The sequence below is a fragment of the Myiozetetes cayanensis genome, unplaced genomic scaffold, assembly GCF_022539395.1.
Source record: "Myiozetetes cayanensis isolate MyiCay16 unplaced genomic scaffold, myiCay2020 scf3, whole genome shotgun sequence".
NCBI lineage: Eukaryota > Metazoa > Chordata > Aves > Passeriformes > Tyrannidae > Myiozetetes > Myiozetetes cayanensis.
In genome coordinates this window covers 8,978,777-9,005,289 of record NW_026087521.1, presented here as the reverse complement: position 1 = coordinate 9,005,289, position 26,513 = coordinate 8,978,777, and the positions used below count along the sequence as shown (strand labels likewise).

The 26,513-nt window shown below is 36.7% G+C and overlaps 1 protein-coding gene across 10 annotated transcripts in view; it reads right to left on the bottom strand.

The window, feature by feature from the left end:
* PCLO (piccolo presynaptic cytomatrix protein) overlaps positions 1–26,513 on the bottom strand; it is a 341,736-nt gene that overhangs the window by 295,978 nt on the left and 19,245 nt on the right. The window lies entirely within an intron of this gene.

Genomic DNA, 26,513 nt, shown 5'->3' with positions numbered 1-26,513 from the left:
TGTCAAATGAAAACTGCATCACTCAAAATTGGGAGCTTAAATATCAAAACTATTCAAAAGGGAAAAGGCAGTGCTTGCAAGGTGCAAGCCAAGATAACCAAACTACAGATTCCTAAATCTGTTCCAGAATATCCCTGAAGGTGGTGCAGAACAAAATAAACAAGTATTATCAGGCTTCAAATTAATTTTAAAACACCCAGGAAATAAAGCTGAAAATTAATAAGGACATCTGAATGATAGATCCCTCCCCACCAGTGTGTAGCTAAAACAAGCAAGATAACACAGTTTATCATATTAAAGGCAAAGAAACTCAGCACCTGAAAACCCCTGTCAGCTCTCTGGGTTCATACACGGGGAACTAACAGACAAGAAGAGGCCAGAAACAGGTGATTAAAAAAAAAAAAAAAAAAGAAAAGTTTCAGTGATAGGACTTAAAAAGGGGCTGAGTAAGTTCACGTTCACAACTGATACAAAATGATCAGATGAACAGTCACACCAACTGCACAAGCAAAATGAACAGTTGTCCTTGGCAAACAGGCTGCCAGGAGCAGCAACATGTGCCGTGGTGCCTCTGCCTGGGCCTTTGCCTGGGGACACAACCCGGGCAATTTGTGTGGTTACTGCTGGTTCCCCTCCTGCTCCAATGCAGGGAGCAGCTCCCCAGGGATGCAGTACAAGACTGCTCTCACTCTTCCCTCCTCTCTTCCTCTAGCCTCCCTTTCTTAGCCCAGCAAAAATCATTTGTACCCTTACCACAAAGCTGCCTGAAGCTTATTCTGGAAGGGAAAAAAAGGAAGTACTATGCACTCTAATTTACACTTTATTAAAACAGCAGAAATAAAGGGTCACCTCATGAAATTCAGAACACAGCCTAGCCCTGGTACAAATACTCTCCAGCAAATTTGAAAAAGGATAATCTAGCTAATTCGGTAGCAGAGCATATTATCAAGCTTTAAAGATTTTTACATGCAAAAAAAATTACTCAATGTTTCATTTGTGTTCATTAGAAAAACAATGTGAACAGTGAGATATGAACTCTGATAGCTCAGCCACAAGTTCTTCACTAGCATACGAGATGAAAAAAAGTCCTCTGTCCCTGATGCAAAGGGAATTCTGCAATCATTATCACAGTTTTGTAGACCCCACTCTGAAATACCTGATAGTAGCCAAGGTGAGAAGTTAGTCATGAGCAGGGCTTGATCTGCCCAAAGATGACAACCTCTCACACACAGATGTCATATGCACACACTTAAGTTAAAAAAAAAATTTCTCTCTGTCATCAAAAATGCTAGCAATGGGAGTTAGTACTTTACTTATCAAAGATCTGAGTGCTACTGCCCATCTGGCCTCAAGTGTCTTGCCATTTTTTAATCAAAACATTGCACATTGCAGTCTGTGTGCTACAGAATACTAAGCACATCAATGTTCCTTACACAGGGTATTTGAGTCACTATCAATGTATACAAATTAAAAATGTTTTAGGAAGAACATTGTCCTCCTCTATTACACCTGTGTAAATAAGCACACGTCAGCCAAGCTGCATCTACGCAGCTTTTCCTATATCAATCCCAAAAATCAATCCCAGGTGGCATTAGTCATTTCAATGCCATTGACAACTTCATGAGAAATTCATAACTGTGCTCACAGTGAAGGGAGGCTCACTGTGAGTCAGATAATGCCTCAGTTCTGGACAGTTGCTATCAGACATACCTTTTTAATCAGGGATTACTACGTCAGATAGGGAGCTTCCCCTGCAATGCTTTGCATTTCCTCCAGGAAAATAAGGCAGATTATTTCTTACTATGAAAGGACAAATCTGATGAAAAACTTTATAACCTGACTTAAGGGAAAGACAAACTGAAGTAAAAAAAAACACTGAAATTTTCTTCAACCACACAAGGTTGCTATCTATAATTTATTAATGCAACAAACCTTTTACACTTACTTCAAGCCTATAGTAAATCATGCATTCCTTATCAAACAATTATATTAAAGGCTGTGTATAAAAATTCAGGAAAATAGCCTCTGATCCTGAGTGTATTTTTTTTATATCAGCAATTACAGTTAAAATAATACATTGAAGCTCCAATTGCAAGCCTACGTTCTTCATGCATCTTCCAAAGCAACACACAATGTTTCAGATACTTGGTCTTTCTGTCCTGAATGACTGCTAGACGAATGTATTTAATCCAGTAGTAGTGACATACTGCTGTTAGCACCAAGTAAGAAAAAAGACACAGCACTTACTGTGTTCTGAGTTGGAGACATAGGATAATAGGTAGGAGAACATGCACTTTCCCAGAGCCTAGGGAAAAGTTTTGTTACCATAAAGACCCATATATTAGGAAAATACAAAGGAAAATTCATGCCAGAGCCACCTCTTTGATAATTCCAATATCAAAACTCAAGATCAGTGTGAAATGTAGAGGGAGAAAATAGAGGTGGGATATGGAGAAGAACCAGGTATTACATCATCACTTCTACTGCGCTGCAAGAAGTCACAATGATACAGGAACTGTAAAGTATAAGGAATAAGCACTGACTTTGTTCAGCTCTCAGCAATGCTGGCTTAGCTTGTCTGCCTACTGTTGCAGGAGAAACCACTGGGAACAGAAGCCAAATCTCTGTCTTGACTTCAATATCACAGAGCATATAAAGAGATACTGCAAGTGGAAAAGGCACCAACGTGGAACTTCAGGACATCTTTGATTTGCTTTATTCACCCTCAATCCCAACCAAAATGGCTTTTATATTTCTGAGTTTGCCTGTGACTTATTCCCATGGTGCTAAATTATAATTGTCACTGAAACAGCTGGATACAGCAGTAAGAACAGGTGGAGAATTTACCCATCTGCTACAGATTAATAATTAGAAATAGGATTGTGCAAAAGCAATTACATTTAAGTCCGTACTACTTTTTAGATATAAGTGTACAAAATGCTGTGTAAAGTCTGGCAGCAGCAGCAATAACCAGCCCCTCCCCACATGCACTCAGAAGAGGAATGTAATTTGGTACTGATCCACAGAAACAGACAGCACAGAAAAATTCAGGAAGAATAAGAATTGAGATGTTATTAGATTTAAAAACAGGATCAGTCAAAGGATGAAAAAAGTGAAAATGTTCATGAGGAGATAAAAATAGAGTTAAAGGAACTGGGAGAAATTATAAAAAACTATTTTTAAAGTGTTATTAACACTTGGCACATTTGAAGTGAGAATGAAGCAAAAATCGAAACATCCCAAAATAACCTTACATTGACAAATTCATGGGAAGGTTACTTTTCTGAGAGACATGCTATCTTCATGTTTTTCTAGATGTTTCATTTACTCAGAAGATAGACTCTAGTCAATGTATTTCAGATGATTTAAGCAAGAGGAATGAAAACAGGTTACCAAATACAGACAGGACATTCAAGATCTGTGAAATTCACATGAACCACACTGTTTCCCCGGGGTAAAATGACAGCTACACTAATAGTCCAACTGTCAGAATTTCAGCTGTATAGAAAATACACATAATGCATTTCTATGGGTTCAGTTCTCTCTAAATGTAAGTCTTGCTTCACATTCACAATTATATAACCAGTAATAGAGCTGCACTGGCATAAGGCTAAGTTAAAACCAAGATTAGTCACTCTGACTATGCTGAAGCATCTGTCAAGAATATCATTTCATGGTGTTTTTCTTGGACCAAGGCTACACTTGCCACATTGGCCAACAAGATGGCTGAATTTAAAGATCACAGTTTCACTGCAATTCAGTTGCAATGAAAGATCATTTTTATAACTGCACTGGTAAAACTGAGTATAAATTGATACTGTCCCATCCTACCACACGTCAGGAGTGTCACAAAAGAAAAGACGTTTCGCAAAGGCTGTTTGGTAATCTGAAATCAAACTCCAGTCCTAGAGCCAGGCACATGGTCAAAGGAACATGCAGTTGATATGGTTTGGGAGCCTCCTCAGAATACAAAAGCAATGACAGGGTGAAAAAAGTATCCACTCCCACACTGAACTTTCCTAGAGTTAAGACACAGCAAAGCAGCAAGTAGGGAATAAACTACACCTGACCAGTCTCTGTGATATTTAGTTTGCCCTCTTCATGTATACAGGTGAAAACAAGTGGTTATATGAAATAATATTACTGTAAAGTGCCACAAGAAATGTGCTAAAATGGACTGAGTATATTCCATGCTGGAATACAGTGCAGTGACAGACATAGCACAGACAGAGCAGAGGTAGAGTTATTCTGAGAACTTTCTTCTGAGACTTGGTTTTGTTGCTGATCTAGAAGTTAAAGCTCCTTAGCTAGATATGTAACTTGGCAAACAAACCCAATAGTATAACACTCAGAAATATGTTTTAAAGTAGGTAAGTGATTATCAAAACCTCAGTTTATACATTAACATAAATGAAACTAGACAAATGAGAACAGATGTTGTCTTGGGGCAATTATTTACCATTGCTAATGCATAAAAGTGCAATAAATGTAGCTATTAGCACAGGAATGCTTTCATCCAGCTGCAATCTCAACATTCACTAAATTAAAGGAGAAAGTAATAAACCCGAAGACACCTTTTCCTTTTCCACATTAGAAAACATAACACGCACTATGAAAACAGAAGACTGGAGAAAGAGACCTTTGTAATATCTTCACAACTGCTTAAAAAAAAGAAGTTGTGCCAAGCACAAAGCTTACATCTCGCTCTACATGTGAACTTTAGAAAAGGCAGAAGGGTTCAGATCCAGTGATCAGGCTAAAGACCCACTCAAGTGATTCATTTTACTTGACCTTAACACCTGGAGTTGCATTTCCTTCTTCTGCAGCCTAATCTTGTCTTCTAGCCTAGCGTCTGTGGCACAAAGAGGCAAAGACAAGACTCTGCAACCTATGGAAGAGCTAATATTAAGAAATGATGTTTTTTCCATGTCATTCTTTATTTGCTGACTTGACAAAAATCAGTTCTGTTTTGCAAGATGTTTTAGTTAATATGGTACTAGGATGAGCGCTATACATGATGTTGAAAATGGTCAGTGGTTGGCAGCAGAAACCTTGAGTTCTATTTTTCAGAGTTACCATTGTTTTCTCCTTTTCCCAGATCACTTTGAAGCTAGGCTAAATTGCAACCATAATAGATTGTAAATAATTTCTTTTCTTTGACCGTGTGATGATTAGTGGTAAGAGAACTGAAATAAATGAAGGCTTTGACCACTGTCAATGAAAAAAAAAATAAAACAAAACAGTGCCATCAGTAAAATATAGTGGCACATGATTTTTTTGGAACAGTAAGAGAAAGACTGGTTTGCTTTTGAATCTAAGAGTCCTTGCTCTACAGGTAACAACTTTTCTGCTGTTTGCTCAGCCATGAGTCAGAGGAGATTTAAACTGTTTGAGAGATCCTCTTTGATTATACTGTTCACAGGCAGAAGAAATCACTTTTTTCAATTAGTCTAACAGTGTACAACACAAACCATAAAGCCTTACCCAAACAGAGACAACATCTATTTATTACATGAACTGCATCTATTTTTTCTTGATTTCCATGACATTTCTGATAGTAGTTCCTCATGTTATACAATAGAAAAATAGCATATTATCACCAGTTCTCAGTACTTTGTTGTAATAATTAGCTGTGCTCAGTCCTTCACCTCTTCTGATTCCCTTAAATTAGCTATGTTCGGTTTGCAATGAGAATTGTTTAACCCAAGAGCTCTATGCTTTGTACAATGGATAATCAAAGAATCTTACAAAAGCCGATCTTGAACTTTTACCCACCAAAAGAGACTGAAAATGTATTTTTCTCTGTTTCTAGAGGTCTTCTCTACGTTTACATATATTGTTACAGCTTCTTGAGTGCCCTACCAACATACCACCCTATTTTTGAACAGTCACAGAAACATGTTTTGTGTAAAACAAGAATAAATTGTCAAACACTTCTTGGCTTGTCAGTCCAGCACTATAGCATTACAGCATATCAGCATTCTGGCTAATCCAGGATTCATATGCCCACTACTTCCTATCCCATAGTGTGTGCTAGAATTTATGTTTACAGCACAGTAATGATTAACTAAACTCTTCTTTTTATTTTGACCTTAAGATCATACTTTGCAAGCAGTTCTATTATATGGCATCTCTTTCTAATGCAAAACCATTATAGTATCCAACAATAGGAACAAACAGAAAAAACTGATCTTCATATTCATTTTAGAAAAACACACATAATGAAATGCTAAAATGAACCTTTCTGAAAATCTACAGACATCTTGGCTCTGCAAAATAAAGGTAGTAATCTCACAAAGACAGATTCCTAATCATTTCTGATGATTTACATTCCTAGTTGGGTCAGAGCAGGATGTATGGAGACAATAAAAAATCTTCTCCCCATTGAACACCATGCAAATCGGGCAGTAAATATTCTTTATACTGATATACAAGCAGATGGAGACTTTCTCGATTTTAATAATTCCCATTTTAAAAGCTGCTGTCATCATTTATATTTCAGTAGCATTTAAAAACCACAGCTAGGATTGTGTTGAGCAAAATGGAAAGTAAACAGAGCTGGCAGACCAAACAGTCAAGTCAATGACTGGAAAGACAAAATGCAAATCACTGCCCATGGATGGTCAGTTTTAGAATCAGGAGTTCCAAATACCCAGTTCAAGTTCACCTACAGCTAGTGTTATGAGTTACTATGGTTGCAGACAGCCCCTGGGATGAAAAAGATGGCTTGCTTTCAGAAATGGCTGTAAACTTGAATTCCACTCTTGGATATACTGGTGCATATGAGGGAAATTCTACTGTGTCAGTGCAGCCACTTCAGATTTATACTGATTTAAATGATGGACTGTAATCTGCCATCTGACTTATAACAGCTCAGAGGATCACATGGAGATGTTACATATCATTTATAACTCTAATTAAAAAGATATCATCTGATGACATGAGTCCCAACAGCACATAGTGAAGCAACTAACTTGGTTAGTGAAGAAACCAACCAAGCTGCCAGCTGGTATAAGCATACCTAACAGGAAAAATTTCTGAGTGGACACAGATTTAGGGTTACATTTTCATGACCACAGACTAACTTCTCAGTGTCTCTTATGTATTCAGGGTGATCTTACCTTTTATAAATGAAGGCGGCTCAACAGTTGTCAAAGCAATTTGCAATTCTAAGCCCATGACCAGACTTAGTGGGAAATAAGCCTTTAGCTCCTGCCCTTCCTCCAGAACAGCTGAGCTGTAGCAGAAAGTAGCATTACAGTGCTTGGCTGTGTCCTGGTACAGAGGAAAGCACTCAGGTTTTAAGCCTAACCAAACACTTCATGACTACTCTGAGTCAACAGCTGTAGCCAGGTGGAGCTGACTCTTACTGAAAGTAAGTCACAGACTTTTACTGAAAAGACCAAGATTATTACTGCTTCTGGCTAATACACATAGTCCAACCCCAAAGACTAATTCTAATTTAGGACTTAAATCTCAAAATAAAACTATATATTCAATCCACACAGAAATAACTTATATTCAAACTATACCTACAGATTGATAATGCATAAATGTTTTCTTCTTCAGCTTACACAACAATAAATCTTCACTAAATATCAAAGTATTTGAGTTTTAAAAAATATCCTGTTTCTTTTTCCCTCTAAACTTGACCTAAAGGGTTGAATATTACAGAGTCTTTCTTTGGCTCATCAGGATAATTTTGTGTTTACCACATTAAAACTGTCTCACAACACTGACTTAACATAATTCCCCACCACCACCACTATGCTATGTCATCATCTATCAGAGATAATGAAAGAACAAATGCAAATAAGCAATCATTTAAAATAGTAATGTATAGTTATGCCTCTGTCAGACAACCTTGGAACATCTGTCAGAATTTTAATCATATATTTTAATAGAAAAATAAGTATTGTTATGAGTATGGATAAACACAGTAACTCACACTATTTTTAATATTGAGGGACAAACTATTCACTACAGTAAACCAACCCAATCTCATGGCAATGATATAATTTGATATGTTGATATACTAAGTCTGGCAAGTCCTACATAAAATAAAGTTGAAGAGGAATATATCTTTATTACATGTGACAGATATAATGGTGTCAAGTAGCTCAGTGCAGAAGAACAAGACATTATCATAAAGTTTAGATGGACAACTGCATTAACATTCAAGTAAATTTGGCTCTCAGAGGCAACAGCATCTCTGGGAAGCTGAGATGGTTTCTTACGGTTATCAGAAATATAAATTGCCATAACAGGTACAATCTATCCGTAAACGAGGAGACTGACAAAAAAGGTTTATGTTAGTATATGCTATGTCAAAACCCAAGCAGCACTGTAAAGCACATATTTCCATATATCTTTGCATTTGCTAGCTTTCTTCCAAAATATTCCTGCATACAGTGTTTGCAATAAGATTATGGCATGAGAGTAACCAGCTACATACATGGAATAGGATGCCTGGACCTCTGAACCCTGAACTAGCACTGTAATTAAGACAGGCCACAAAGAAGGAATTTAGAAACACTGCACAGTCATCTGTCAAGGTAAAGGGAAGCTTCCTAGGACTGAAACTGGTAAGGGACATCAAGGGTAACAAGAGTAGTTTCTATGCTAGAAACATGCAAGGCAAAGTCTGGACAAGAGAAACATGGGCCCACTGCTAAAGAGTGAATATAGAACACCCTGGGTACAAAGATGAGGGAAACAAGTTTGTTCAGTGTGGAGAAGTCTGCTTCAGGAGACTAACAGAAGCCTAATAGTACTTTTGAGGAGATCATTGAGAAGACAGAGCCAGGCACTTCAAAGCAATGCCCAGAGAGAGAATAAGATACTGCAGACAGAAATTTAAACTGAATATAAGGAGAACTTTTCTCACCTTTTCAACTTTTTTTGAATAATTTGAATAGGTTTTCCACAGATGTTATGCAGTCTCCATTCTTGGAGGATTTCAAAACTAGATGTAATAAAGTCCTGATCAATCTGGTGTGGTCTATTGACCCTTCTTGAACAGGATATTGGACTAGATAACCTACTGATGTCCCTTCTAACCTCAGTCATTCTGTGTCTGCAATTTAAATGTTTGTGCTAGTTGTCTAACGTCCCATTATAGTCAGTGAGATTTAGTCAATACGGTCAATGGACTTTAGTCAATAATTCATATGACCAAGTGTAGTTGAATCGCATTACTTCATTAAATACATTGTTTAATGACTGCTAAGTAAAGTTAACCTTCATCATCTAGACCAGCTGCAGCTGTCCACATCGACTCCACCATGAGCTCCTCCATTAATGTTAAAATATCAGTTTCCAAACACAGCTCTACCCATTCTAAAAAAAAACAACCCAAACTCTGAAGTGTCAGAGCCCTGAAAATACAAACCTTGTTTTTTCAAAGAAAGTCCAGCCAGCTCTAGGAAAAATTTTTGGTATAGATTTACCTATAGAAATACGGGAGCTAAAGTTCTGCCACTAGCAGTGTCTGTTACAAGGTGTGCGTTAAGGGTGACATGACACAAAGATCAGATCAAAAAGTAGCCTCTCATCCCTTTCACCCCCATATTTGATGCCCCCAAATATAAGTGACATTAGCTGGAAGTGTCAGAGCCCTGAGTACACCAACAGGCTACAGTTTCCCTGTCCATTCTTACATCACCTTTCTGTCTACACCTCCTCTTCCCTTGCCCACAGGTTAGGCACTTGGGTTAGATAGGATGTCGCTGTGTAACTCTGGATGAGATCTCTACAGAGATCCAAGCTGTGGGAAAACTGCTGTGAGAAGCTCCACCTGGGGCTTCTACTCATTTAGCTCCACCCACTGGTTTGGGTGCTGCACTGAATCCTCTGCCCCGCTGCATTTACATTGTCTTTGGTTGTACCCCGTTCATGTTGGTCTTACCTTGCATACTTGACCTTTAGGCTCAACATGAAAACTGCCTCATGACTGCAGACTTCATTGGCAATCATGAACCAGAATGTTGGTAACTTTGTTACTGTCACCAATCCTACTCTGTGTGCCCTGTTCAAACACTGTTGGACTACACACCTCATCAGTGAGGTCTTGCTGTCACCCTCAGCTCTCTTATTTACAGAGCCTGGTCATGTTGACAGCTGACAGCAACTGACAGCATCACCACTAATACAAATTGAAGCATAAATGATCAATCTATACTAGCACTGACTCAGACTCTTGGTCATCTTATTGATTTATTCAGCAATCTACAGAGTCACAGGTGCTCTTCAAAGTGCAACTTCTAAATTAGTATGCTCTTTAATAGTGTTTTTCTTCAAGACGCCATTCCTTCAAATCCCTTCTCCAAATTCTAATCTTTTCCTCCTCTTTGCAATAATATACACAGACTAAAAACACTTTTAATATATTTCCTTATATTTTAAGTCAACACAGCATGTCTCATACAACTCCTGCTCTCCTCAAATGAAATAACCACACATTTAGGAAAGCCTGAGACAAGATTAAAAAAGTACTGAGCAATCATCCAGAAGTGCCAATGATACATTTTCCGGATCCATCCTAGGATGGATCCGGAAAATGTATCATTGGCACTTCTGGATGATTGCTCAGTACTTTGTTTTGTTTTTTGTTTTTTAATCCTACAATCCTAAACATCCACTGGACCGACTATGTGACCAACACATCTGTCCTTGAACAGGCAGCAGTCACGAGCATTGAGGCCATGCTGCTGAGAACACAGCTGCGCTGGGCAGGGCACGTCTCCAGGATGCAGGACTACCGCCTCCCTAAGATTGTGCTCTATGGGGAACTTGCCACTGGCTGCCGCAAGAGAGGAGCCCCGAAGAGGAGATACAAGGACTGCCTGAAACAATCCCTCACCCTTGGCCATATTGATCACCACCATTGGTCTACTCTGGCCTCCAATCGGGAGGCCTGGAGACACACCATCTATAACGCTGCTGCTGCTTTTGAGAACACACGCAGGATCACTCTCGAGGAGAGAAGACAACGCAGAAAGAATCGCGTCTCATCTGATATCACCTGGGGAGTCTTTCTGCTGTGCCTTCTGCAACCGGACTTGTCTATCTCGCATTGGCCTTTTTAGCCATCAGCGCGCTTGTAGCAAGCGTGGGTAGAGCCCTTCTCAAATCTTCGTTCACGAAGCCTAGCCATGATGATGATGACATTTTCTGGATTTTGCTGTAGCAATTATGGGTATGTGGCTAAAGTTTCTAATCACAAAAAAAATATATATATTTTCAAAAGTTCTACATCTAACTCACTAAATCTTTGGCACATAGAAACAGAGCAGTAGCATGAAAAACCAGCATGCATCACTTTAAGTGATTGTACCATGTTAGTCACCTTCCTAAAAGATTTCATTCATCATAATGGTCTTTATTCAGGAAGAATTAAATTAAATTTGTCAGCTGTTTTCTTAATAAGCTTTTTCTTTCTTTTTAAGTAGCTCAGTCAGGCAAACTGAGCTTCTTATAGAATAAGTCACTCCTTTAAAGGATTGTGAAACACAGCAGCACCTTACCCATAGGTAGAAGGCTGAAGTACATCAGATTAGTCATGAGAAAGTTTATTACTTGCAAGACTAAGTAGATCAGATGACTCATGAGAAAGTTTATTACTTGCAAAACTAAGGTTTGAACTGTTTCCAAAATTGCGAGCAAGTTCTTGTAAATTTGGAAAAATACTGTTCAGGGTTCTACTGCCATACCTTTGAAATATCTGGAAGCAACTACTAAGAGCTGAATTTTCTCAATTAGCTAATTAGTTTAGAGGATGAAGCTCTAGAATCCTAAATGCACTATGAAAGTATATCCCTGGAGACAGAAAGCAAGCATTTAAACCAGTATTTAGTTCTGCTTCTGTTAGTTCTTAAGGCTAAATTGTTTCAGTCGCATCCTGTCAGACAATACTATCTACTAAAATCAACAAACATATTTCTATCAATTTGAACAGTAACTAATTGACTGATGCCAGCCTCTCTGAAATCAGAGTAATTTCCAGCAGCTCTTGAGAGGTAAATCATGGAAAATGACATTTATGTTACCTACTTGATTAATTTTGAGACTCCTGTCTTCTAAAAGACATCACTGAGACTTTCTTTACTTCAACTACCTCTCAAATAGACATGAAGAAAACAGTTTTAAGAGCCTGAGGAGCTTCAGCTGCATGGCAAAAGTAAGATACTTTCTTTCTCTTAGTGATGGCTTGCTCTTTTGCCCCAGTTCAGCTAACAGAGTTCATCTTGTAGTACTTTGTAATCATCCTTTTTTTCCCCTTAGAGCTTTAATGTCTCCAAAAGGGACTTACCCAGCAGAAATCAGCAATATAAATTTCTGATCAATCAGAATTAGGTGAAGAAAATACATGGTGTTTCGGGTCACAGAAATCTGATCCAGTATCACTCTTAATTAGGTAACACCATCTTATTTATTTGTGCTAACAATCTGTCTGTGGAAGTTCTATCACCATATTAATCATATCAGACGCTCCAATGTCTTGCCTAAACAAAATTCTTTTAACTCCTTCTGTTATCTCACCTTTCACATTACTTCAGTAGCCTTGACAGGACTATGGTGACAGATAGCTTGTCACAAGAGTAGGTGCTGCAGAACTCCTGTAGGGGCAAAGTGCATCAACTTCTCATGGGCCAATAAATAGAGAAAGAATTACTTGTGGTGTGCTTTCCCTTTCCTTTCATACACACCCCATAACAGCTTAAGCACATCTGTCTAATTTAGAAGCTGTTGGTTTCATGACTTTTCCACCTGTGATGAAAACGGAAAAAGTTGAGACAATTCTCCTGGCGAGCACCCTCCATATAGTACCTAAAGACTGATCTTTCCATTTTAGTAACTTCCTGTAAGGAGAAGTTTTAAAAACTGGATTGTGTTAGGAAAGCCTGTCCTCAAGAATATATTTCAGGAACTTCATAACCAGGGAAAAACACCTGATTAATTGAATTGATCACTGAAATCCGTTCCTGTGACTGACAATCTGCGTGACTTTCTATCTTCATCTTTGTAGGTTTTGCATAATTTAAACATACACTGCTTTGACTTGCCTCACTTGAAATTACATGAGTGCTCATTTGGGGTCTGAATCAAAGACTTTATGAAAATGGACCTCCTGTATTCTTTCTATGCACTACAAGGTCTTCTTTGATTTTATTCTGCTCATATATAGATAAAGCCTTCAACATTAGGCATCCAAGCACTTAATAGATCAGACTCCTGGCCTTTTTGGCTGAACAAGGAAAAAATTTCACCAGAGTTAAAAAGAACTAGTGATACAGTAAAGATTGAGAGTCCTCATTGGAAACCAAATGGCTTACAAAACATACATATAAATCTTTGAATTAATCACTTGCAATTAATCTTTGCACCTCCCTACATTTACTCCATCAAACATATTCTAACCACCATAAAATCCAACATGCAAAAATATACACACCATCTGCAGACACATAAGGAAGTGATATACAGTATAAAACTATGCATTTGAATCTCTGAATACTTCCATTATGTTTTATGATGCTAAGAATAGATAGCAGAGGGATGGAAGCCCAAAACTAAATCATTACACAGATGATTTAAGAGCCCTTCTTTTTAATACTTTCATAGGAGTAATTCCATCTGTCATATTCTTCCATGCTGAAGCACTGGCTCCTAGTTTGGTATATTGAGGAGATATATAACTGCAAGGAAATACACTTTTGTTACAATTGGAGTTATTACTTTTTATTACACTAACTTGCAAATAATCATCTTTCTGTCAGCACCTTCTTTCCTCTTGCCTTGTTTCATTTCTCTTAATATTTTAAAAAAATGGATATTACTCTTTGTTAATCAAACGTGTTGTTCACACAGATCTCTATCAAGTGGAAAACAGGCAATAAGAAAAACTGCATTAAATGGCTGAGAGTTACAGGTAGAGAAAAGACAATGACACTAAAACAGTGTTTTGAACACAAAATTCAAGATGTATCTCTTCTCGGACAGATTTAGTGCAACAGACTTGAAGTCAAGGACAGAGAAATAAGTGATGCTAAGGAAACACCAGATGAGATCTATCAACAGAAATAAATATTTTTATGTGAACAGAAACTGTACATTTAAGGTACATTCGAAAACATGAAAGGACTTAGAAGGTGTACCAGGGGAACAACTAGTTTCTAACAATTAGTACCTGACCCTACTTTATCAGCAAGTACACATTTGTACTTTGAAATTCAAAGTATGACCTTAAAACAGTGTCAATCTACTGGCATTCTTTTTCCTTTTTAATGAATGAGTGGTGTAAATAAGATTCCAGTCTATAAAGAGAGGAACCTGTACAGAGGAAACTCAACTGCCATTGCAAGGGCACCTTGATCTCTCCTGTTTTCTACTACAGACATAAAAGTTTAGTACTGAAAGGAATTAAATGTTTTTCAGTTCATTTTTCCATGATTCCTCACAGACAATGAAGCCACTTTCTATACAATCTGTGTAAGCAATATGAAAATAATTAAAATGAATATTAATCCCCTGCAATACAGACAGAATTAATCCAAATCATAAGGACAGAACTAGTCAATTGGAATAAAGCAAACTGAGGGAAAATGCTGCAACCAGTATCATAGTTTCAGATTCAGAAAGAAAATTAGAGTAAATTTTCCTAGGCATATATATCCTGCATGCTGATGAAGATACAAACATCTCATACTGGTTCCTATCATAATTATAATATATCAATAATTATTTGCTACTGATTATGAATAAGTGAAAAAGTGGAATTTATAACATCTGCTCTAGTAGAATTTCATTCCAGTGATAATACATCTATTCTGATGCCATATGCTTGGGTCTAAAAGGAAAATGATTACTTATTTTTGAATAACAAGTTTAGATCAAAAAATATAGATTATGTGTTTGTAGAGAATTATTAATTCTACATGGACAAATCATCCGAACAAAACACTAGGAGCATGAAACACCTCATAAATCCTATTAGAACATAGGGATTAACTGTTTTCACATTCATAAAGGTTCAGAAAATAGATAATTACTGAAAAAAATTTCATTTCAGCATACTTCAAAGCCCTGTAAATTACAAGGTGTTTTTAGAGCCTCATACTTTACAAAATGCATATACCGATTCAAGATGCAACAACAGAAGTCATACAACTGGAAAATCAGTTACTAACTAATGAAGGTACCTAATTAACCCCGCATTTCTTTGTCCCCCACTGCCTTGGAATAAAAAGAGACACTTAAAAAAATCAAAGTCTTTAATGTTTAAGATCACAAGAAGAAGGAGCCCCATAGTTAATAAAATAGCATAATTTCAAATACAAACAACTCATCCCTCAGCACATATGGAAAGAAGGTTGATTTATGGGGAGGTGAAAGTAGAAAGTGACATTTAGGTGACCAGGTTCCAGACATTCAGACCAGGTGCAAAATTCAGTTCCTGGAATATCATACAAAATTTTAGCTTGGATGCTGTCCTAACCATTCCTTCTCTCCAAAACAGTATGTATACCTTTTACTGCTGAACTTGTTAATGTAACTTGGAGAAGTCAATACAAACCTGCCATGGAGATGATCTGCTAGGGCATGTATTTTGTAGAGATATCAGTAATTTGAAATCTGCACTTTATACCTTTGGCCAGAATCATGGGCTGTGTAAAGTTCACTGTTTTACAGTGACTAGTGGCCAGTTTAGAGTCAGTACTCCTTAGAGTGGACTGATCAGGATTTCCTCTGGACCCCATCACCTTCCAAAATGTCTTTAAGTTGTGTTTACAGCAAAGTCCTTCACCTCACCTGCTGGCACATGTGTTCTGTGCCCTTGAGCGTGGTATGAAAATAAAGGGAATAAATAATCAGGCAAAAGATATGCTTGAATACTTGCAACGTCTTGGGCTGCGTTAGTCAGAAGCATCACTAGCAGGTCTAGGGAGGTGATTATTCTCCTGTACTCAGTAATGATGGGAGAGTGTTTTGTCCAGTTCTTGGCTCCCCAATAAAATAAAGCCATGGAAATAACTGGAGCGAGTCTAGAAAAAGGTCATGCAGATGATTAAGGGACTGGAGTATCACTCACACAAGGAGAAGCTGGGAGACCGGGAACTGGTAAAAACAAGCCTGGAGAAAAGAAGGCTCAGGAAAGGTCAGTCAGTCAATGTATGTGAGTGAAAAGAAGATAAAGTCAGTCTTCTCAATGGTATCCAATGAACAGACAGAAAATTCAAATGAGCATAAATTCAAATATTAGGCATCTCATTCATTCATTTGCGTTCATTTGAATTCATTATTCAAATAACTATTCATTTAAGAAAATATTAAAGAAAAATTAAGGAAGGTGGTCAAAGGTTGTCTAAAGAAGTTGTAGATTCTCAATATCTGGAACCACTCAAATCCTAACTGGCCCTAAGAAACCTTCTTCAGTTGACCCTGATTTGGGTTGATCAAGATGATCTACTCTGATTTGTAGGTGGAGGGAGCTCCACCCTGCCCAATACAGGTGCTAAAGACATACAGATACTTAAAAATATCTTCATTGCATCCTGGAAAGAACAAGGAGCAAACTCAAATGTGCCTAAGGAACTCACCAGGGAAAGTGCATCATGACTCAGACCAATGCCTGGAACAAGCCAATTCACGATATAGAAATGTATGAAACTTCCTTGATTCCAGTTACCAACAGCATACAGAGGAAAGGAAAGGGAAGGAAGAGTAATAATTTCACTGAAGCCTCTAGTTATGTCTGTACCTAATTATAACACATTATGGATTCAAACATAAGTTCCTTTAGCCACATTGCGCATTGCGCCTCGTGAGAAAACGCTGACCAGATTTGTCATTTGAAGGGTGACAGAGCTCTAACACAATCCTTACAGGTCTGAAGAAGAAGCTGCCCAGCTAAAGTATTTAAAAGGATGCCAAATCAAATGAGAGATTATGTTTTGATTAGGAGATCCTTCTGCTGATAGCTGATATAGAAGCAAAATGGCAGCGCTGTTTCCCTTTAGAGGTCTGGGATAACAGTGTAATCGAGTCCCAGCTATACTGGGCACATGACTTTAAAAATTCACTACACAGCACAATACAAGTGTTCTTGGCTCAGACAAAACAGCAGCGCATTGTAGGTCAACACAAAAGTGCACCTACAGAAGCCTGTGAAAAAGATGGTTCTGTTTAACTTGCTCTGTAATGAGTACAAAGCCTACACTTCCCCAGTCTTGCAAATGTCATACCAGGACATCAACCTTCAGGCACCTCAGGTAGATACAAAATTGTACTTTAAAAAAAAAAAAAAAATCTAACCAGAATTTTGTTTTATTCAGAGTTCTTGCCTTTCTATAATTAAAACTAAATATTACAAAATTGCAAATGCTTTCAGAGATAGTGCTGAAACTTTAATCCAATGTCCAATTCTGACTGTAAAAGAAAACAGAAAACAACTCTGTTACAAAACACTAAGAAAACAGTAGCCAAAAGATAGAACATGTTGAAATTTTACTGGTTTATCCAATTTTCAGTGTAAAAACGACTTTTGAGAAAACAAAATCTTTAGGGCACATTTCATTACAAAAACATTTGAGAAATAACAAGTATTTCAAATATTAATTCAAAAACAACAAGTATTTTTTCCACTATAATTAAAAGCAAGAAGAGAGCACCTGAAGCTGACTATGTGCCCTGACTGGTTTTGATGTACAATGGCAGAGTTCAATGTCTCAGTGAAAATTCCTACTGAATTTCTGTGGGAAAATATAATTTATATGGATACTTAAGGGTTGGTTTGTTGGTTTGGGGGAGGGTGGGGAATAGGAACAGGCATATCTGACATCTTTTCCAGACAATAAAAATATTAATATAATGCTCTAAATGTACAAAAAGATAGTTACTAACTGTATCCTGAAGACAATGAGCTATGAGCTTGTCAGCATTCAGAAAGAAACATAATGGCTTTATGTTTTCATGTTATATAAAAGGGAATACACGAAACTTAAGATCAATTACAGAAATGACACTTGATAACTACTGATGAGGGTCAGAGTTATGTCACCATCTTCAACGTACTCCTGTATTTGCAAATTTTTGCAATTATGAGAATGCCATTATAAAACAAACAAACAAAACCAACATATTCCTTATGAATATGTCAAGAAAATGTTCAGAAATCTTAAAAAAAAAAAAATTAAATATTATAAATACCCCTGCAGGCTTTAGCACAATTATTCAGGTAACCATTAGATACAAGATCTTTTCAAAGAAGTAGCTATATGCACTAACGCAGTATATTTAAGGACAAGATTTCCTATGTTCAATTTTTAATCTCTGTACATGACAACTGGACCACTTCCAATATGAAGGCTGTTTGCTAAGGAAAAAAAGGAAAAAAAAAATAAAAGAAAATCCAACAAAAACAAACCCAAAAGATTACTAACCTAGAAATACTAAAAACAGAAGATCACCAGATGGTCTTTCAACTCTTGTCCTTACAAGCCTAAGTTACCTCACTGTCTGAATAATTTCATTAACTTCCAAAACACAGATGGAAAACTAATGCACCTCATCATTCCTCTCAGTGAGTGTTCTGGTCTAATATAGTCTACTGACTTTTACTTTTCTTCTAGTGATGCAAAAATATTTTATTTTCACCCCAACTCAAGAGCACTTTGTGCAAAATTCAGTCAGAATAGTTTAGCAGCAGCTAATCCCCCTCTTCAGCATCAGTCTGTGACCTCCTGTTTCAAATGCTGCTAGACAGCATCTCCAGCAGCTTACCAGCATGAATCTAATTGCCCTTCCTCAACTATATGATGGCTTAAGTTCCCCTCAGCCTCCATCCTTACTCATAATAATACTGGAGAAATCAATTTATTAGATAAATAACATTAAATCTAAAGCCAGGTTTGTTCTAATTCTCATCCACTAAAGTATATAAATTTCAGAAATATTAAAAATACCTACTGGCCACTGTCTCTTTAAATGAATTTTCCATTACTCAGGGAGAAATATTGCTGTGTAGAATACAAACAGAAATCAGGGAAGTGTCCCATCTTGGTCACTTTTTTTTCTTTCTTTACATCTTAAGGTTTAATTATTTTTTCTGCTGGTCACACCTCATGCAAGTAGTTAAAATTAATTACACTTGTGCAGTCCCATTACATTTAAAATCACCCCATAGCAGTGGCAAACAAGTGACTTTTAGACTTTCTTTGTGCAGAACATTGACCTTTCTTTACTAACATACTGTCATGGTGTGATGAACATTCTGCTTTTGGTTGGCAGAAACATGACATGAAATTTTCAACATAAGCAGGAATTGGAACTTAACTGCCTTAACAACATGAACAGTTTTGTTCTGCAAGAAATGAGATCACAAAATGTTTGCAAATGTTTAAATTGACAGTATATGACATTTTATATTTCAGTATATATATATGTATTTTCAGAATTTTATTATTACAATATCTATCTGTCCTATGACAGTCAATTACATTAACAACTATCTAAGGGAAAATATCCTGTTTTCAGATAGATAAAATCCTCACATATTTTTCAAAATGCCATTACAGCATTTGTTCCTTGAAAGAGCATCAGCTCTTCATATTTTTGTACTATTAAAAAAAAAAAATTTGAAGCCCCCCCCATAGGTATTTATCAGAAGATAATCAACACAGGATTTTGAAAGAACTCTAATCAAGGGTTCTTATAAAAAGTAAATGCTTTATATTTTTATGATCACACAAGTTATGACAGTGTCTGCGCATATCATTAATGTGATCAGATAGTATGCAATGTCTTATTAAGATGTCTCACCTGGGCACCAGAAAAAAAAATTGAGGCACTTAACACCTGTAAGATTTTATCTCTTTGCTTAAGAAAACCTGGAAGTGGGTCATTGGGGTTTATATTGAAATTAACTAAATCTCAAACCAAAATTTAAAGTCTCTAAATTAAGCTTTTTTGTTTCTCAATAAAACATGAACAAAAATGTATTATTTTGTAATAGAAAAGCATGAAATACCTTTATCTCAAAAAAAAAAAAGTCTCTTTAAATTACTATTATAAAGTTGAGTAGAAAAATTCAAACAACATCAGCTTAGCTTTCAGAAGACTTCTTCCTCATTTAATAATGGGACACCAACCAAATTTCTAATGAAGTAACAGAGAAGAAAATCACCTGGCTCAAGGCCAGGTCAGTAATTTTCCTGATAATCTGTTTAAGACTTGTGACTTCAGTTTGACCCTCTCTAATACTAGGCTATAAACTATCAGCAGAAGAAAAAAGGAAGCCACACACCAGAATCAACACTGAAAGCTCTGCATTAACTGCTCACCTAAGCATTTTATCTTTCAAAGATGCAAGAGCATCTAAAGATGGAATAAATATATATAGGTAAAGAAGTCATTGCACATTAATTCCAAGTGGATGAAAAATAGCCAGCTAGACAGGAACTGGGTGTGCCAGCAGCAGTGCTGCAGTAAACATCCCTTTGGATTTGACACCATCAATGGCCATTACCAACATTAATAAAAGCCATCTGGCCTTACATGTCTTTATGTCCATACCTATTGTTGGTTTCAACAGAGTTCTTCATTCAGAGAGGTAATTTGGAAACTTTTAGGGACTAGAATAAAGGAAACAAACAGCAGGCAATTAATCATGATAACACTGCTTCCAAAGGTCACCTTACTACTTTGAGCAATGATGTCAATCTTCACTCCTCAAATTTAATTCCAGGGGAAAAAAATTAATACCTAATCTTTTGTTCATAAATACTGAAAAGGAAAATTAACACGAGTGCAATCTTGTAACTAATGTTTTGACTTGCAACCACATGAATCTAAGAAGCCTTGTTTTCAAATACTACCCCAATATCATCATGTTCAGAAGTGACCATCAAAACTTCACTGCCAAAAAATGAAACTGCACATTATTGTATAACTGGTTCTGGACCAAGTAGCCCTACTGAAACTCAAGACACCTGTTCAGAGAAACTTGTGGGTAAGTACGGATGTTTTCATTTCCCTCTACAGTGATGAGGAATTCAAACAAAACCATCACATGACATCTATTAAATAGCTTATTTGGATGCAGTGGCTCGCTCTTGATTTCAATTCCTCTGTTGAAATTCAGAGTGCAAGCTCATGAGGTTTCGAAGGAAACTGGGAGACAAGAGGCTTGGCTATAGCATCCCAGGAACAGCCCTGAGCTGAGGATGGGAGTCCTGAAGTCACATGTCTATTTGCAGATGTGTATTTTGCATATAATATTAGTGGAGAACAAATAAACTTGGCAAACCGCCACTACATCTTACTTGACCATGAACAGGTTTTGTTACTTTTATTAAGCAAAGTAGCTGTAGCTGATCTGTTTAATGCCAAGTATTATTGTCTTTGGGTGAACTATTCTCAAAGACACACCAACATCAGACCCCAAAAGAGGTTTCATCTCATGTTTGGACTCCAGAGAGGTTTAAACAGGAGCTGGACACTGCTCAAAAGGAACAGATCAAGCCATGTGCAAGAGACAGAAGTTCAGGGCTCTGGAAAATCATCAGGCCAAAGCTGGATTTTTCACAATACAGCTTTAGCTGAGGTAACAGAAAAGAACAGAAACTCCTAATATACTTAAAAGTATTGTGGACAAATTAAGTCTGTCTTTAAGTATTTAAATACTTCTGAAAATAGGAATACCAGAAATCTCACTCTGTTGATGAAACTTAAGCTCTTCAGCCTTATTTGAAAAGTGAATTTGGGCATCACACTTTTTTAAAGTATATTTCTCTATGTTCAGTTTTGACTAAATCATCCATCAAAGGGTCATTCCATATTAGCCCTTCCATTCTGTATATACACAATATATGTGCTTTACAGGAAAAGCGGAAGAGGTGAGTCAGTCTGCTGTAAAAAACATTTCCACTTAATGTTTTTTTTCTATTATGCATATTGGATTAGTTTAACAGGAGAAGAAGGGTACCTCATTTGAAGTTAAATTAATTTCATTCTGACAGTCAAGAAATACAGTGGTGTTTTTATCATCTAACATGCACTCTGTTTTTCAATGCCAGATTTTATCTTTCAAAATAATAATTAGCAGCAGTTTTACATTTTCTCAATTATAAAGAATTATCATTTAAAGGAAAAATTTCCATAAATTTTAGGGAGTACATTGAGTTAGCCTATTATGTTCTGTTTTATTTAGCCACTGCTATTAAACAGTAAAAGCATTCACTTTCTTACAACCAAAATTTTAAAAGGATCTTTAAAGGGAGAGGAAGAAGCAGAGAAAATAAATTATGCAATTGAAAGGAGTGGTTGTTTTTCTCTTGGTATCTTTAGTGCAAATTCTTCTTCACTGTGTTTCCCAGACACCATCTGTTTCCAAAACAACTCATCACTAAACATAAGAGAGGAGATAGAAATTTCTAATAGAAGTTACACTTGCCAATTTGCAGACTGGTCTGAGGTTTTTCAAATAGGAAATACATTACAATACAGAGTTGTTAGTTAATTAAAGATAGTGTGTGTGTCACCTCAAGTGATGCACCAACCATTTTAGGGATTTTCATTAGAATAATAGATGGATTATTACTTTATAATGTTGCTGCACACTTGCTTTAAGAAGTCCAGGGCACATTTGGTCATTCAATAGCAGGGTTTGATTCACTTAGTATAGGTTTGGGGGTTCCTTCAATTACTGTTTTAAAGCCTACTACTGTTTTAAAGCTTGAAAAATGGGTCACACTTGTTCAGGGCCTCACTCCATTGGCAATTATGTATCAGTGAGATTTTGGAAAAACAGAAACTAGCAGAATTATCTACATCAGGGACTCACCTGAAAAAAGATTATGATATAAGAATATAGATTGGACAGGAACCATCAAGTTTTATAGATTTCTGCCATCGTATCCATCCATGTCAAACAATTTCATACACACTATATTTGCTATAATAAATATATTAAGAAACATCACTCCAAAACTGTTTATATCATCTATTATGATTACATCTTCTTCAAAACAATCCTTAGCAAGTCAGAGATTTGATGTCTTTTCTGCCCTTCCCCAGTCCTCCCTGTCTTTCTCCATCATTCAAAATAATTATCTCCTTTCTGTAGCCCCAGTAATTTATTTCACACATGGAACATTCTTAACCTCAGACTACCTTTCCAGATAATTTTACAGCTATCATTAGATTAAAAAGTGCTTCTGTTATTCCCTTGGCAGTTCTATTAGATTAAATCCATTAGCACACTCACATATACACACATCACATTTTCAGCTCTTTCTGTTCATAACACGTGACTCTATTGTTATCTTTCCATGTTGCACATACAGATTCTAAAGATCTGGATAGCTTATTTTTCCGTAGCTTAGTTTTTAAATCTTTTTTTGTTGTTGTTGTTGTTGTTATTATTTTTTATTACTGCACTAATTTATCACAGGTTCTAAATTCCTGACCCTGTTACCTCAACATACTTAATTACATTACAGGCAACCATCTCCGCTCCTGCTCAATATTCTGAACAGCTTCACTGAGTTTTAAATGCACAAAATGGTCGTTGCCACACATTTCATTTCTGGCTTCAGCAGTTGCAATCTTGTGCTTTGTTACTAAAAATAGAGCTGCTTCCAACTACCTGAGCTGGAAAGCTAATTACAGAGCTGGTAAACAGTGCTCCTCCCCATTGAGCAAATGGCAGAATAAGGAGTCTACTAATGCACTAGAGCTCCCATGGTCCTGTGGGTCTTTGAAATCTATCAAGTGTCATTTATTTAATCATTTGTGGCTGTTTGCATCATGGATAAATTACCATTTAAGTAAATAACTGTTTGACTGTTGGATCAACAAATCAGGGAGAAAAAGAACAATCAGCCCAATTTAGAAAAAAGTATTCTGGTCTAATTCTCTGCTTGCACAAACAAGAACAATTTCCCTGAATTAAATAGCACATTGTTGATTTTGACTAGGTAAGAGTCTAGTTCTTATTTCCTGCAGTACAGAGGTTATTAGAGGACTGACTGCAGCAGCTTAAAGACTTTTTTGAAAGTTATTTTTGTCATACACAGGCAAGAACAAACAACTGCCACTGTAAGAAAGCACTTATTCCCTTAAAAATACTCTCAGCCTTGTCTGCAGTACAGCAGCACATTGGCTGGAAGAAATTCTCTTCTGAGAGATCTTAAGGTATAAGTGCACATGGGGTTTAGATGCTCCTCTGCATTTGGCAATGAAACACTGATTTCCCTGTTCCATGGGACTGATCCTTACCATGCAGCACCATACGAGCTTTGTTGGCAACAAGGGTTCAGCCACGACTCAGTCAATAAAACTCAACTCATTTTCAGCCATTACTGAGGCAACAACACGTAGATAATACATAAGCAACTATTAAAATAACTGTGATACAGCTGCAGACCCAAAGCAAAACTAATATGTCCATTATGTTTGTTCATCCTAAACCCCTTCTGGGGCCAAGAGGGCATGTAGCTTCTGGAATTACATTTTTTCTTTGAATGCAGTATATAGGAATAAAAGAATTAGGTAGAAAACCACCAGAAAGGCAGTTTTTTAAAAATTGGTTTTAAAAAGCCTTTGTATTTTAAAAAGCCTTTCTATTTCTTCTTCCTAACCACCAAAGAAATAAAGAAACAAGTAAATAAAACCTCCAAGACTGTACTCAACAGATAGAAGAATTTGGTGGAGGAAAGGAGTATGCAAGTGAGCATAAACTGCTGGCTTGTCATCATGTTTCTGTCAAGTAAGAGGTATATACAGGGCATCCAGGGACAGAATTTCTATCTGAGGGTAAACACATAATTTACACAGCTCATTTGGGAGAGGAGAGGATGAGCTCCCTTTCTGCCTCCAGTCTTTATGACAAGGAAAGTTGGGATGTCTTCAGTCAAACAAACCACCTCCTGTTGTAAAGGAAAAGTAGGTTGCCATTTTTTAGCAAAACTGATTGGAAAAAAAGAAGGTAGAAAATGGGGCAGAGGTGGAAATGCGTAACAGAAGGAAGAAGAAAATGCAGACAGAGACAAAACAGAGGAAAAGAAAAGTGTAAGGAAGTCAGTCTAAAGAAAATCAATCAACTTCAAACCCTGTGTATCCAAAGAGTGGAAACAAGGCAAAAATCTTCTAACAGTAACAGTGACAGAAATAAAGAAACAGAGTACCAGCTTTTTCATCTCAAACAGAAGAAATCCAGGGAACATGATTGCAAACCTCAAAGCAGTGCCATACCTAAGTCAACTCTGAAGAAGTCAAGTCATGCATTGGAACTTTCATAGTTGTCATTTGAGCACAGTGTTTCACCAGAACTGACACATCTCATTTCCGTGGTACTCCATGTATGCACACCAGAGTCCCTCTGAGGAAAGCCATAGGCATTTTTCACATTTAAACACACCAAACACATTAAGTGTGCGTGTGTGTTTCTTTGTATGCACGCAGCGGGACAATGATGAAGGAATGTGTGTGTTTAATGGTGCATATTCAGTGCATAAACATTAAAAATCAATTGAATCCTGACTTTCAATCACTGATCAATCTTCCTGTGTTTTCAGACCTTTCCTTCTGACCTAAATGACCACAAAGACATTAGACAACATATTCATATATTTGATAAAATGTGCTTATTATAGAAGGACAAAGGCCTTTCAAATGATAGTATATTCCAGGAAATAATCTGCAAAAAAAGGCATACGCAAACAACATAAGCAATATTTTTCTTGCAATCTGATATTTCTTCCAACATTTTTTCTCACCTTAAGGTAGAGATGCTATAATCTTTAACTCTGAGAGTAATTTTTCATTTAGTCATTCAAATTTCAAAGACAGAACATTGACAGCTACTGTCATGTGCTGCACAGACCAACTTACACATTTAAATTACCCACAAATATTTTTAGGTGGTTTGCTTCTGTTGAATTAAATTTACCAAACTGATAGGGCAAGTAAGATATGCTTCTAAATTTCCACTAAGCTAGTAAACATTTTTCAACCCTTATTCAAAAAAAAAAATTACAAGGGGAAAGGAAGAGGATAAAAAATAGAATGTGAAGAAACTGTTGACAATAAATTGTGTCATTCTTTGAAATATAAGTTGCTTCTCAGGCAACCATGGAAAAAGCACTTTCAAACTCACACTCCTTTATGAATGAAGTAACTTTGTGAACTTTGCATTGTTGCACCAAAAAATTACGTATTTCACCCACAGGTATCACTCAAACTTCAATCTTCTTAATGAGTATATGCAAAGAGTCCAGAGCCAGAATGAGATTAATGGAATAAATTTAGGGATATATTGAGAAGGAGGGAAGGACAATAGCTAAGCATCAACATATTCCTTCATTCAGTAATTTTGTGTATCAGAGGCACTGATTAGAGAAGCACACATTACCAGACAACACTAAAGCATAAAAAGAACTTTATCCCATAGGAGACTGAAAGTACAGTAGTTTGCTGTGTCATAGTAGCATCAACTTTCTAAAGAGCTCATAACC